The sequence below is a fragment of the Eptatretus burgeri genome, chromosome 10 (assembly GCF_056783735.1).
Source record: "Eptatretus burgeri isolate ZD-2024b chromosome 10, Ebu_testis_v1, whole genome shotgun sequence".
Classification (NCBI taxonomy): domain Eukaryota; kingdom Metazoa; phylum Chordata; class Myxini; order Myxiniformes; family Myxinidae; genus Eptatretus; species Eptatretus burgeri.
In genome coordinates, this window is record NC_140970.1 from 61486537 (window position 1) to 61498998 (window position 12462).

The 12462-nt window shown below is 42.4% G+C and overlaps 1 protein-coding gene across 1 annotated transcript in view; it reads left to right on the top strand.

Moving 5' to 3' along the window:
- The window catches only part of LOC147018698 (uncharacterized), a 119388-nt gene that overhangs the window by 7105 nt on the left and 99821 nt on the right, over window positions 1-12462 (top strand). The window lies entirely within an intron of this gene.

Consider the following 12462-nt stretch of genomic DNA (forward strand, 5'->3'; position numbering starts at 1 on the left):
TGAATCGAACGCTTTACAGAGATCAACATAGGCTGCAAGCAGCCCCTGCCGAAACTCTCATCTGCATTCGGTGAGGACACGAAGGGCAAGGATACGGTCAATCGTTGACCTCTTTGGTGTAAAGCCTGACTGCTCTGGACGCTGGTGCTCAAACAGATGGTGGCGAACCCTATCAAGAATTATCCGAGCAAAGACCTTGCCCGGCACTGAGAGCAGCGTCACCCCTCGGTATTTGTTGCAGTCTTGGCGATCACCCTTCCCTTTCCAGAGAGGGACAACAAGGCCCCTCTTCCAGTCAGTTGGGATGATGCCTGTGTTCCAGGCAGAGCACAAAACTGCATGCAACGACACGAGTGCAGCACTTCCACCAGCCTTGAGAAGTTCGGCATGGATGCCACAGATCCCTGGAGCTTTGCCCCGTTTCAACTGGTTCACCGCAGCCCGTGTTTCCACAAGCGAAGGTGGACCACAGTTGATTCGAGGGTCAGCAACAGGGATTGTAACACCCTTGACGTCCAACTCGACAGCTGGGGGATCAGCCTGGTACAACCGCTCAAAGTAACCGGCCCAGCGGGCCTTCACTTCAGACTCCTCTGTCAAGAGCCTACCACTCTCTGCTCGAACTGCAGTGCTCCGAGGGATGGGCTTGGATGAACGTAATGCGCGAATTCCCCTGTAAGCGGGACGAGAATCACCTGTCCACAGGTGATGCTCTACCCCCTCACAGATTCCTCGCACATAGGCCTCCTTGTCCACCCTCAGTGCACGTACAGTTTTACGCCTCAGCTCCCTGAACAGCTCAGCTCTGCCATTCAGCCTGGCCCTGCGACTCTGGTCAATAGTATCCAGTGTCCCTTGAGAGACAAAATTCTTCTTTGCCCTGCGGTGAGTTCCAAGACATCCACCGGCAACATCAAGGACGGTGGTCTTGAAGGCGCTCCACAACTCTTCAGGACCCCCCAAAGCACCCAGACCCCCCAAGTGTCCACTCAGCCTGTTCGCAAACTCCTCAGCTACTCTCTCATCCCTGAGCTTGGCAACATCCAGCCTAGGCTGGGATGGTACCATTCTCCAGGATTTAAGGTGCAGCTTTAGAGTTGCTACAACAAGCCTGTGGTCAGTATTGATGAACTGAGCACTCCGGTAGACCCTGCAGTTCTGGATCATCCTCCAACGACCGTCAATGAGGACATGGTCAATCTCCTTTGCCACACCGCCAGCGTTGGAATGCCAAGTCCAGCGATGAGCTTGTGGGCGCTGAAACCATGAACCAGCCACCCTAAGTCCATGACTTCTTGCAAAGTCAAGGAACTTAGTGCTATTCTGGTTCATAGTTCCTGACCCACGGGGACCAACACACACCTCATAACCATCCCTATCAGTTCCAGTCGATGCATTGAAATCCCCCAAGACTAGAAGTGTATCTCGTCTGGGGCACTGATCAACCACAGACTCGAGTGTGGCGTAGAATGCATCCTTCACGGTGAGATCACTCGCCTCAGTCGGAGCATAAACAGAGACCAGGGAAATGACACCTAAGGAGTGACGAATCCTTAATCTCATAATACGCTCGTTGACCGGTGTTACCTCAATTATCATTGGGGTCAGCTTATTGGACACAGCTAGAGCAACTCCTTGGGTATGGTAACCATCAGAGCGACCAGACCAATAGTAGGTGTAACCACCCACCATTATCTCGCCGCAATCCGGCGAGATAATGGTGGTCCTCAAAAAACCCACGAGATCTCAAAATTTTTGATGGCAGTGGAAAATGGCTGCCAACAGCCATCAGCGGCTGAATTTGAGATGGCCCAATATCCAAATCTGTTCATAATATGATAGGCTACTAGTGTGCCAAATTTGGTGCTTTCCTCACAAAATGCACAATTGTTATGCTAAGTTGCCCCACTATAATGGGATGGCGGATATGGTACGTGTTATAAGATGAATGGTCTATGCTCTATTCATTTTTTTTTCTTTTTCTTTTTCTTTGCAAATTTGTTTTTGAACTAGTCCTTGCAATCTAGTGCAAGATCTAGTGAACTAGATCTAGTGCAAGATCAGAATCATTCACATTTTAGCCTGTCCCCTGCGCAGTGGGTGATGGGGTTTTGCAAATACTTCTCCATTCGGCGGGGCGGGCTGCGTTTCAACCTTGGGCCTGTGGACTCGGCTCAACATGCGGTGAAGTGGACAGGAATCATCACAGAAATAATGTACCACCACCTAACACAACAAGGAGGTCTAAAGGCAAAACAGAAGCGATGCAAAAGAGGATGCTATGGAACAAAAGACCACTTACTACTAAACAAAGCCATACTCAAAAACTGTAAAATGAGAAGAACAAAATTGTTCACAGCCTGGATAGATTATAAAAATGCTTTTGACAGTGTTTCACATTCATGGATGATAAAATGTACAAGATGCAAGTGTACAAGATCAACCCCAAAATAACCAAACTGATTGTGAAACCAATGGAACACTGGAATACCACATTGATATGACAGCATTCGGAAGGAAAGATCAAAATACCGGGGCTTAAGATACGATGCGGAATCGTCCCAGTTGACAGCCTTTCACCCCTTCTGTTTTTCCTGGCTCTGGACCCACTGAGCAACCTCATTAATAAGCAAGGACACTGATACACCTGAACGTGCAAAGAGACAGGAAAGGTGATACATCTACTGTGCATTGATGATTGAAAGGTCTTTGCTTCAAACGATTAAAAATTAGCAGAACTAGTAAAATTAGTGAAACTATACTCTGTCGACATTCGAAAGGAATTTGGCCGAGATAAATGTGCCAAGTGCACATTCGTACAAGGTAAACTCAAAAAATGGACAACAAAAAAACCTACCTAAATACAGCAATACAGCAGCTATAAAAACGAAGCATCATACAAATACCTGAGAATAGAAGAGAGCTACCAAATATGTCACAAACAAATGCACAAAGCAATTATCAAGATACCTGTGTCGAACAATGATTATCCTGAAAACATACCTCTCTGCAAGAAACAAAATCAAAGCCACAAACCATCTTGCAATACCAGTATCCAATACAACTGTGGAATAATATACTGGCCACAAACGGAAATCAGTAAACTAGATATCAAAACAAGGAAACTCCTCACGAACCAAAAATGTTCCAGAACAAGCTTGAATGAGCTAAGATTCTCGTCCTCTTAATGATGACGTCATAAAAACGAATATGACGCCATTGTGATGTATCAGGTTTGTGATAAATTATAATCTGTGCTAATGCCTGGCTTGATTCCCGCAAACAAAATTTAAACAGCTTGCCTAGTTTCGGAGATAATGGTATAGGCCATTTCCATTAGCGGCGATATTATGACGTCAACTTTTTTTCTAGGAAGAATTTCCAAAATTGGAGATGGTTACTACCAGTGCGTGGGCGTTCTGCATATACATGGCAAGTTTCATGAAGATCCGATGAAAACTCTGGGTTGTGAAACAAAAAATGTCAAAAAATAGGAATGACGTCATAAAAATTGATATGACGTCATAGTGATGTATCATATGTGCGGTAATTCATCTCTGCTAATGCCCTGTTCGATTCCCGCAAACAGAATTCAAAAAGCTTGCCTAGTTTCGGAGATAATTTTTAAGGCGATTTCCATTAGTGGAGCTATTTTGACGTCATAACTTTTTTTCTCGGAGGAATTTTCAAAATCTGAGATGGTTACTGTCTGTGCAGGGTATTTTTACATATATATGCCAAGTTTCAGGAAGTTTCGATGAAAACTGTAGGCTGTGAAACAAACTGGTTTCAGAGATCATGGTATAGGTGATTTCCATTTGCAGCGATATAATGAGGTCAACTTTTTTTCTAGGAAGAATTTCCAAAATCGGAGATGGTTACTGCCTGCGCGTGGGCTTTCTGCATGTACATGGCAAGTTTCACGAAGATCGGATGAAAACTCTGGGTTGTGAAACAAAAAATGTCAAAAAATAGGAATGACGTCATAAAAATTGATATTACGTCATAGTGATGTATCATATGTGCGGTAATTCATCTCTGCTAATGCACTGTTCGATTCCGCAAACAGAATTCAAAAAGCTTGCCCCTAGTTTGAGATAATTTTTTTGGCGATTTCCATTCGCGGATATATTTTGACATCATAACTTTTTTTCTAGGAGGAATTTACAAAATCGGAGATGGTTACTGTCAGCGCAGGGTATTTTTACATATATATGCCAAGTTTCAGGAAGTTTCAATGAAAACTGTAGGCTGTGACACGAATGAAACAAAAAATGTCAAAAAATAGGAATGACATCATAAAAATTGATATGACGTCATAGTGATGTATCATATGTGCGGTAATTCATCTCTGCTAATGCTCTATTCGATTCCCGCAAACAGAATTCAAAAAGCTTGCCGAGTTTCGGAGATAATTTTTTTAGGCGATTTCCATTAGCGGAGATATTTTGACGTCATAACTTTTTTTCTAGGAGAAATTTTCAAAATGGGAGATCGTTACTGTCTGCGCAGGGTATTTTTACATATATACGCCAAGTTTCAGGAAGTTTCGATGAAAACTGTAGGCTGTGAAACAAAAAAGTCCACAAGAACAACAACGTGAGTAAGACTTAGAGATCCTCCACGAGGATCTAAAAAGCAGTGCATCCTGAGAATGTTCCTGCCGAGACGAGGAGGAGCTTTTGGCCTGATTGAGGTCAACCAAGTACATCGAGTGACAACTGTATCATTGGCTTAGTACGTGAAAAGTTCAGCAGACTACTGAATTAAATTTGTATGCAAACACAAAGACAGCAAGCCAGAAAATATATCCCTAACTCACCATGCAAAACATTTCCTTGCCCCAACGATTGCAAAAAAAAGACAAAAGAAAAATATAAAGCAAAATATCAACAGATATCTACCAACATCTGTGAGAACGATAACAGAGCAGGGAGATGTAAAAAAAATGATAATAAAGAGTTGGACAGATTGGGCATACAAAAAGAAGACTCATTGGAATGGCTAAGAACAGGTCAGCCCAACTGGGATGGAGAACAAATAACAATATATGTCCAAAACCAGATGCTCTACCAATGGCTTTAAGAAAATGGCAGAACTGAGTCAATCAGACAGGTATAGATTTGGTAAGGTAAAATCATCAAAGCATGAGTCACCTCCTTTCGGTATGTAAAAACTTAATGTCAGAACAGCTGTACACACAAAGGCTCAACAAACTATGTCGAGTAATCCACTGGCACATCTGCAAAAAAATAAAATATCCCAGTTCCCGACAACTCTTGGAAACATAAACCAAAAGTAATCATTGAAAACAAGGATGTAATTCTCAAACATGGCCTAATGATCCCATTGAGTGTGAACTTAGAAAACAGCTTCTCAACCTGATATTGTGCAGTAAACCCTCGTCCAACATGGGTCTTTCCAACATGGATTTGCTTTATACATGTGGGAATAAATGCGATGCTTATTTCACAAACATGCATAAAACTTGACCACATACAGGTTTGAATGTGGTGCTGTGACCATGTCATGTGCAGAGGTGACGTCTCCCACCATCTTCTACCACATCAGTCTGCATAGTGCCACGGTCGAGTGAGCTTGTGCCCAGTAGATTTATTTAACTCGGCGTTATGTAGCCGCATATTGTACACTTAAATACAGTCTGACAACCAAAATATCAAGCCTCTCAAAGTGGTAGTGGAGTGAAGAAATCCCGTAAGGTTATGACATTAGCAGAGAAAATCGTGATTTTAGACAAGTTGCGTGGCGGGATGAGTGCAGCGTCAGTCAGCCATGACTATCACGTGAACGAGTCCACTCTACTCACCATTTGTTGAAGCCCAACTTCCTGTAGTTTTAACAGAAAAACGCTATGTCCCTGAACAGGTGCTCAACGCTAATGAAATAGGGCTTTTCAACAGGAAAAGAGGTAATGGCATGTACATCTCTAAGGAGCAGAATGCAGCACCTGGGTTCAAGTCTATCAAGGATCGTCTTGCACTTCTTTTTTGTGGGAAATTCATCTGGCGACTTTAAATTCAAACCTTTTGTGGTGTGACATGCCCACCAGTGACTATGAAACAATTAACCCCCACGCTACAAATTAATGTTTTTATATGTACTGTATAGGTATTTCCTCTGAAGTTATTATGAACAAATAAAACGTATAAAAGATTTGTCTGCATGTTACATTCCAGAAATTTGTTCCCATATCCCCATTTATCCTACAAGGTCTGAAGCTGACACAACATGGTTTTGCCAAATTCACAACCCGGTTTTGTCAAACACGCCAATTTCCAGGAACCTAATCCCTGTGTTTGGCAAGGGTTTCCTGCACTTTGATATAGTCCGGATGTCAAACACCATTTTTCAAGATGACCTTGCATTAGGGTCCGCACAATGTTTTTCTGCATTTTTGTGATCACCAGACCATATGCATATTCCGAATATGAATGCATATTCCGATTGATGCCACTCTGGCACCCTTGAGCATTTTTGTAGAAACCATTAATATGCAAATTAGTGGTGGCCATTGTCGAAATTACTATTTTTCTTAATATCTCCAAAAGTAAGCATCCAAATAGCCTGGTTGAGGTGTCCACACCCATGTTTTTAGGGTCACTGGTCATGATAAACCCACTTAAAATTTAATAACATTTAAATTTAGCTCATTAATATGCAAATTAGCATTTCCCATTATCAAAATAACAATTTTTCTTAATATCTCCAGAAGTAAGCATCTAAACAACCTGGTTGAGGTGTCCAAACCCATGTTTTTAGGGTCATTGGTCATGATAAACCCACTTACAATTTGTTAACATTGAAATTTAGCTCATTAACATGCAAATTAGCAGTTGCCATTATTGAAAATGTCGATAAATAGACATATAGATAGAAAAAAAAATACTTCAGTCATTGTGCATATAGATCACTTTATTATTCACACAGATTCAGCAATTCGACAGTATGCAAATAAAGCAGCTAATAATATGAACAAAAGAAGACATTTCTGTGTAAATCAAATGTTCATATATATATATATATATATATATATATATTTATATATATATATATATATATATATATATATTTATATATATATATATAAAACAGGTTTGTAAACCTTATGAAGGCTACTTCAGTGCTTGGTGTCTCATTCAGTGTCAGAGTAATCATCAAGGGCAAATCCAGCAGCTGTCTTGGTGCGCTCATTCCTGCAGCCAGTATATCCATGGCACGTACAGAAAACTGTGCATGGTAACTTGGCTGCTGTGCAGCGGCATTGAGCTGTGTAGCATTGCTTGTCGGAGGAACATCCACATCGTATTAGCTTCAAGATCTCTGGTGGTGCAAGAGTGACGTTGGGCGGCAGCATAATTGGAAGTAATGATCTTGATGCCTCATCACATTTCCATCCGTACTGAGTGGGATCTAGAGGTGGTGGCTGCAGCCCAGCAACTGACTTCCATATTGCTGTCTGGATATGAGCGTGTCACATGTTTTGTTCAAAGGACTCTGTAATTGGAGGCAGAGCCTTTAGGTCTGGTGCTTTGATGGCATTTGGTCGGCCAACGATCGGCCAGAACATGTTGCTTCCATTTTTATGCAGCATTGCAGATGAAGTTCTGCGAAGTGATACACAAGCAAGATGAACACATCAGTATCATCACAGATGACTGTGATGCATTTTGCACCATCTTCGGCAACTTTAGCGACTTGCTGAATCATGATGACATCTGCCTCCTCATGCGTCGTCTTCAAATCAGTGTGACACCTTTGGGCTCCGTGGTGTATTTCCACTGCGGTAGACTCCTGTCCCATAATGACGAGCCTGTGTTGGCTCTGCTTTCTCTGTTGACTAACGTCAATCAAATTATGGCAAATCAGTTCTATCAGCTGAACTTTGTTCTCAGTTACTGACAGAACCACCAGCTGTGGAGGCAGTGGAGTCTGGTGGTTCAACCTGTGGCACCTGCTAGCTTGCTGCCCAGCTCTTGCTAAACTTGTTCCACTGTTGATGCTGAAATCGATGATATCTGTCAAATACCAGATATACATCTGATTTGTTTACCATTGCCATGATGTAGCTCATGAAGTTGTCAACAAAGTCTTGCACAATTCCCCTGTTAGGCCAATGAATAACCAAGAGGATTGCACAACCATCTAAGATAGTGACTTCAGGTTGTGGTCCCAGTCTTGTTGAGATTTCCACTTGGAGATTCTTCTTCAATGTCGACTTGGTCTTTGCTATTCTCATCTCCCCCTTTTCATCAAACACTGATGTTGGCACAGGTGCAAGCTCCTACTCTAAGACGTCACATAGTTTGATGTTTCCACTTTATTGGAGTCCCATGACCCTGGAGTAGATGAGATTTAGATCACAAACCTCAGTAGATCCCACACGCATGACTTTCCATGTCACTACCATAGTTATGACTTGTTTAGATAAGGGAGCGTTTAATCCTGCTGGCCAGCTTTCTTCATACAAATTCATCTGTGCTTGGCCAATGTCAACTGCCCTTGGTGCGTTCACCTTCTCCGGTCCAATTCTGCCAGTTACAATGTTGACAACTCTGTCTGCATGTTCGTTTGGGTCAAGTGGGTCGATACAGGACTGGAGTTTTCTCCTTACCTTATCTCAGTCCTCTGCATCAGATCGTATGCGTGATGGCTTCTCTTCCTTGTGAATGGTCACCTCTGTGACTATGTGCCCCTCAGACATATCTGTGAGATCGTGGACTATCTGACTAAACATGTGCATACTATCGGCCTACTTCTTCAGTGTAGAAGGCTTCAGTGTAATGCCAACATTTCCATGTATGCCATGCCCGTAGTGCATGAACGTGGACTCGATGTACATTATAATTAACCATGTGCCGTTCCATAGGCCCTTCTTGTGCCGCATCATGTGATCTCCTTTTAAGAACATTTCCAGAATGTCTCCATGAAGCCTTTCTATCGATCGAAGGTATTAGAGCCCATATCTAGCATAGTTGTGATGTCCAGCCGCGAAGAAGTAGGGGAGCATCTCCTCATAGCCCAAAGATGCAATGGCCAGTCTCCTTCACGCTCAGCACGAACAAATGCCATCATGATGAATACAGGTTTCACAAGGTTCTGTACCCATAGTTGTGTGGTTATGCTTTTGTTGCTTTGGTTTCAAGAGTTTCCATTAAGTCTTCATGACTTTCTGCCTGAGCCACTCTGGGACATAGGACCTCCTCAGTCACCAATCGCAGGGCCCTGAAGTTTTGGGGAAACTTTTTTCCACCAAGCATATGAGCAACACCTCCAAAGGCAGATTTCATCACGTCTTCCAGCCCACTTTCAGCCATCAAGTTCCCCACACAACCGATGAAACTCATAAGGGTGTGCATGCCGCCCAGCCTTGGTATGAACTGGGTAAATCACTCAGGATAAACCCATTTAACATTAACGGCCACTCGATACAGCTGTTGGTCATTTATGAAGACGGTTACGGTTTGTCCACACTCTGCAGTCAAGCGTTTTCCCTCCTCCATTGCTGGAAACATCGTGTCCAGATCAGCTGGATCCATATCTATGAGTGGTGTATAAATGGCCCTCGTTGCAGGTTGGATTGATTGTCCTTGCTTTCTGCAGAGCTTTGTATTAAAGCCACCAAACTCTGGTGTGTTCTGATCAGAAGTGATTTGCTTCAGAAAACAGAAATCCATATCTTGAAATCTCCGAAGTTGTATAGCTTGATGAGCCAATAAGCGGAGAGGTAACACCACATGTGTGGCTTCTTCAACTGGCATCGCTGGTTTCTCAGGTCCCTTGTACCTTTGAACCAAAATGTCTTCTGCCACAGGTGTCTTCATTTCATCACGGGTCAATCGTCTGATGATAGCTTCATCTTCAGATGTGGAAGATATCTCCTGATCTTTTATGGTAAGTAGTACTGCAAGAGAATGTGTTGAAACGAGTCCATTCTGGGATGAGATATTTGTGTCGAAGTTGTCAGCAACAACCTGAACGAGGCCACATTCAGTATTGGCGGTTTCCCTGATCCCGGAGTGAACAGTTGCAGCCTTTGCTGTTGATCCCTTGAAACGCTGAAACTCATCATAGGAACAGGTCACACGATAGTTGAACACTTGATGAGGCTTTTACGACTCACTAGAACTCCCAGTGCTATTTGGAGTGCAGTTGGTCGATTGGTGATCATATTCGTTATGATGTTTCCTATCAGATCTCCTGGAAGTGTGCAGTCCAGTTCAGCTGATATTTTGGAGAGTAGCAATTGAAGGGTTGAACTCACTGCTTCATTAGCAATATCTATATTAATTCTAATCTGATAGGAACTGGGGTCGGACGACAACTGCTTAGATTCCTGTGCAACCTTCTTGACAATTCGTTCTATGGAAACATCAATGGGCGTCATCTTCATCTGATGCTACTAAGTTGATCGCAGTAGTCGCTCTGCTGTGAAACAACATACCTGCCAACCCTACCGATTTAGCCGGTAGACTACCGATTTTCGAGGCTATCTACCGGCTACCGATTTTACATGCTTAATCTACCGTTTTTTTAAAATTGAGGGGAAAATTTTTTTTATCCAAGTTACAGAATACGATACTGTACAGTACCTTGCAGTTTACGTTTTTCCGTCGTCTATGCGTGCGTCTACACCGTTACACGCGTCTGCTATCGTTAAATCTGATTATCCGCCCTCAGTTTAGTGATTTGGGAGCATGGCACATGTACACATGCACACATGTAGTTTGTTTGAAGATACACAGTGAAATATCAGTGTAATTATTTTTGAAGTGGCTACATACAGTACACTTGTACGTACATGTAATGCATCTGATTCTGTGGTAAATATGGCGTTTTTATTGAGGAAATTGTGTGGTCGAAATGCAGGATAATGCACTATTTTGCCATTTTTGTTACTTGTTTCAAAAATGTCATGTATTGAAGTGCCAGTGTAATTCTTTTGGAAGCTGTTACTTGTTGCACATAATAAATTTGACAAGTAGGCCAGATTTTGCTGTGGTAAAAATAGTTGATTTTATTGAGGCTATAAAGTGGTCTAAAATGCAGGAGAGTGCACCATTTTTTTTCAAAAAATTTCTGGTGGGGGGGGGCATGCCCCTGCGTCACGCAAAAATCTACCAATTTTCATTCCAAAAAGGTTGGCAGGTATGAAACAAGATGAAACTCGCGACACCTTCACCAGACAGAACCAGAAGCTCAGAGCCAAGTATATCCAACAATTTGGATAACAGGGTTCGTCGAGAGTATAGCTTTCCTCCATGATCCTTGTACATATTGTAGACTTCTACTGAATTCCAGATGCGCAACATGTCGTTTTTCATCGATAGGATGGTAGAACTGACAGCTGGCTCAATGTCCTGAGTTTCTCTGCCACTGTGTGCTGCTGCTGCTGCTGCTGCTGCAACAGAACGGGGTGCCATGAAGGACTTTCTGCAGTCATCGTGATATCTCGCATCAGCAGCATGAAGATCGCTGATTGCACCCATTAATCGTATCTTGACCTGGTGTCCTTCTTCATCCTAGCAGGAATCGATAACATCGAGAATAGTTTGTTTGAAAGTTTTCCGATCAACACGATCTGCAGTCCTACAAAGGAGAACTCGCCGCCAATGATTAGGATTCTTCTTATCAAAGTCCATGATGCACTTTTCTCTGAAATAAATGCAATGTTCCTTTAAGTCAAATACTGTTGTCTTTAAACGGCGGCTTCTTTTGCTTGTTGAAGCATCTTCCAAACAGACATTACTCATTCGTTTCAAGTGTCTTTCCATGTGTGAGCGTGATGTGTACGTTGACACACAGTCTCGATGGCATTTGAGCTCGAAAGATTTGTCTGCCTGAAATCTCTGTTCAAGCTCTTCATGTATACCATCTTGTCTTGCTTTGCTTCACAAGATTATGATACTTCGCACTCTGTCTGGACCAACTGTTACCAGAGGTTTTCCAGCTTTAGTTGCATCGCAGTGACTGAAGAAACAGTCTCCCATGGTGATGGAGCCTCAACCTGTAACAATAGAGGTAATTATAAACATCAGTAAACATTTAATTTCTTTGTTCGTATTTGAAGAAATTCTCAGGAAACAGGTTCCACCCTGTGTACTTTTAAAAATCAATAAAATACGCAGTTGCTTTCAGACAGATCATGTTAAATAATAAAAAAAACTTGCTTGCAAATATAATTATCGATCATTCTACTGTATCAGAAGACATTACTCTTCCTTAAAACTCAGTTCTCCATGTTTCTTTCATTACATTACAAGCCTCAACTTACTTGATCAGAAACAGTTCATGCTGTTGATCTTCTGAGGTCAGCCATTTCTTCACAACTGTACTGGGGATAAACGGCTCTGCGCAAGTTATTTTCAAACAGTTTTGTTGTTGTTGTATAACTGTACTGCAAATACGCCGATCGGCACGGACAAATTCAGGGGGTAGGGTTAT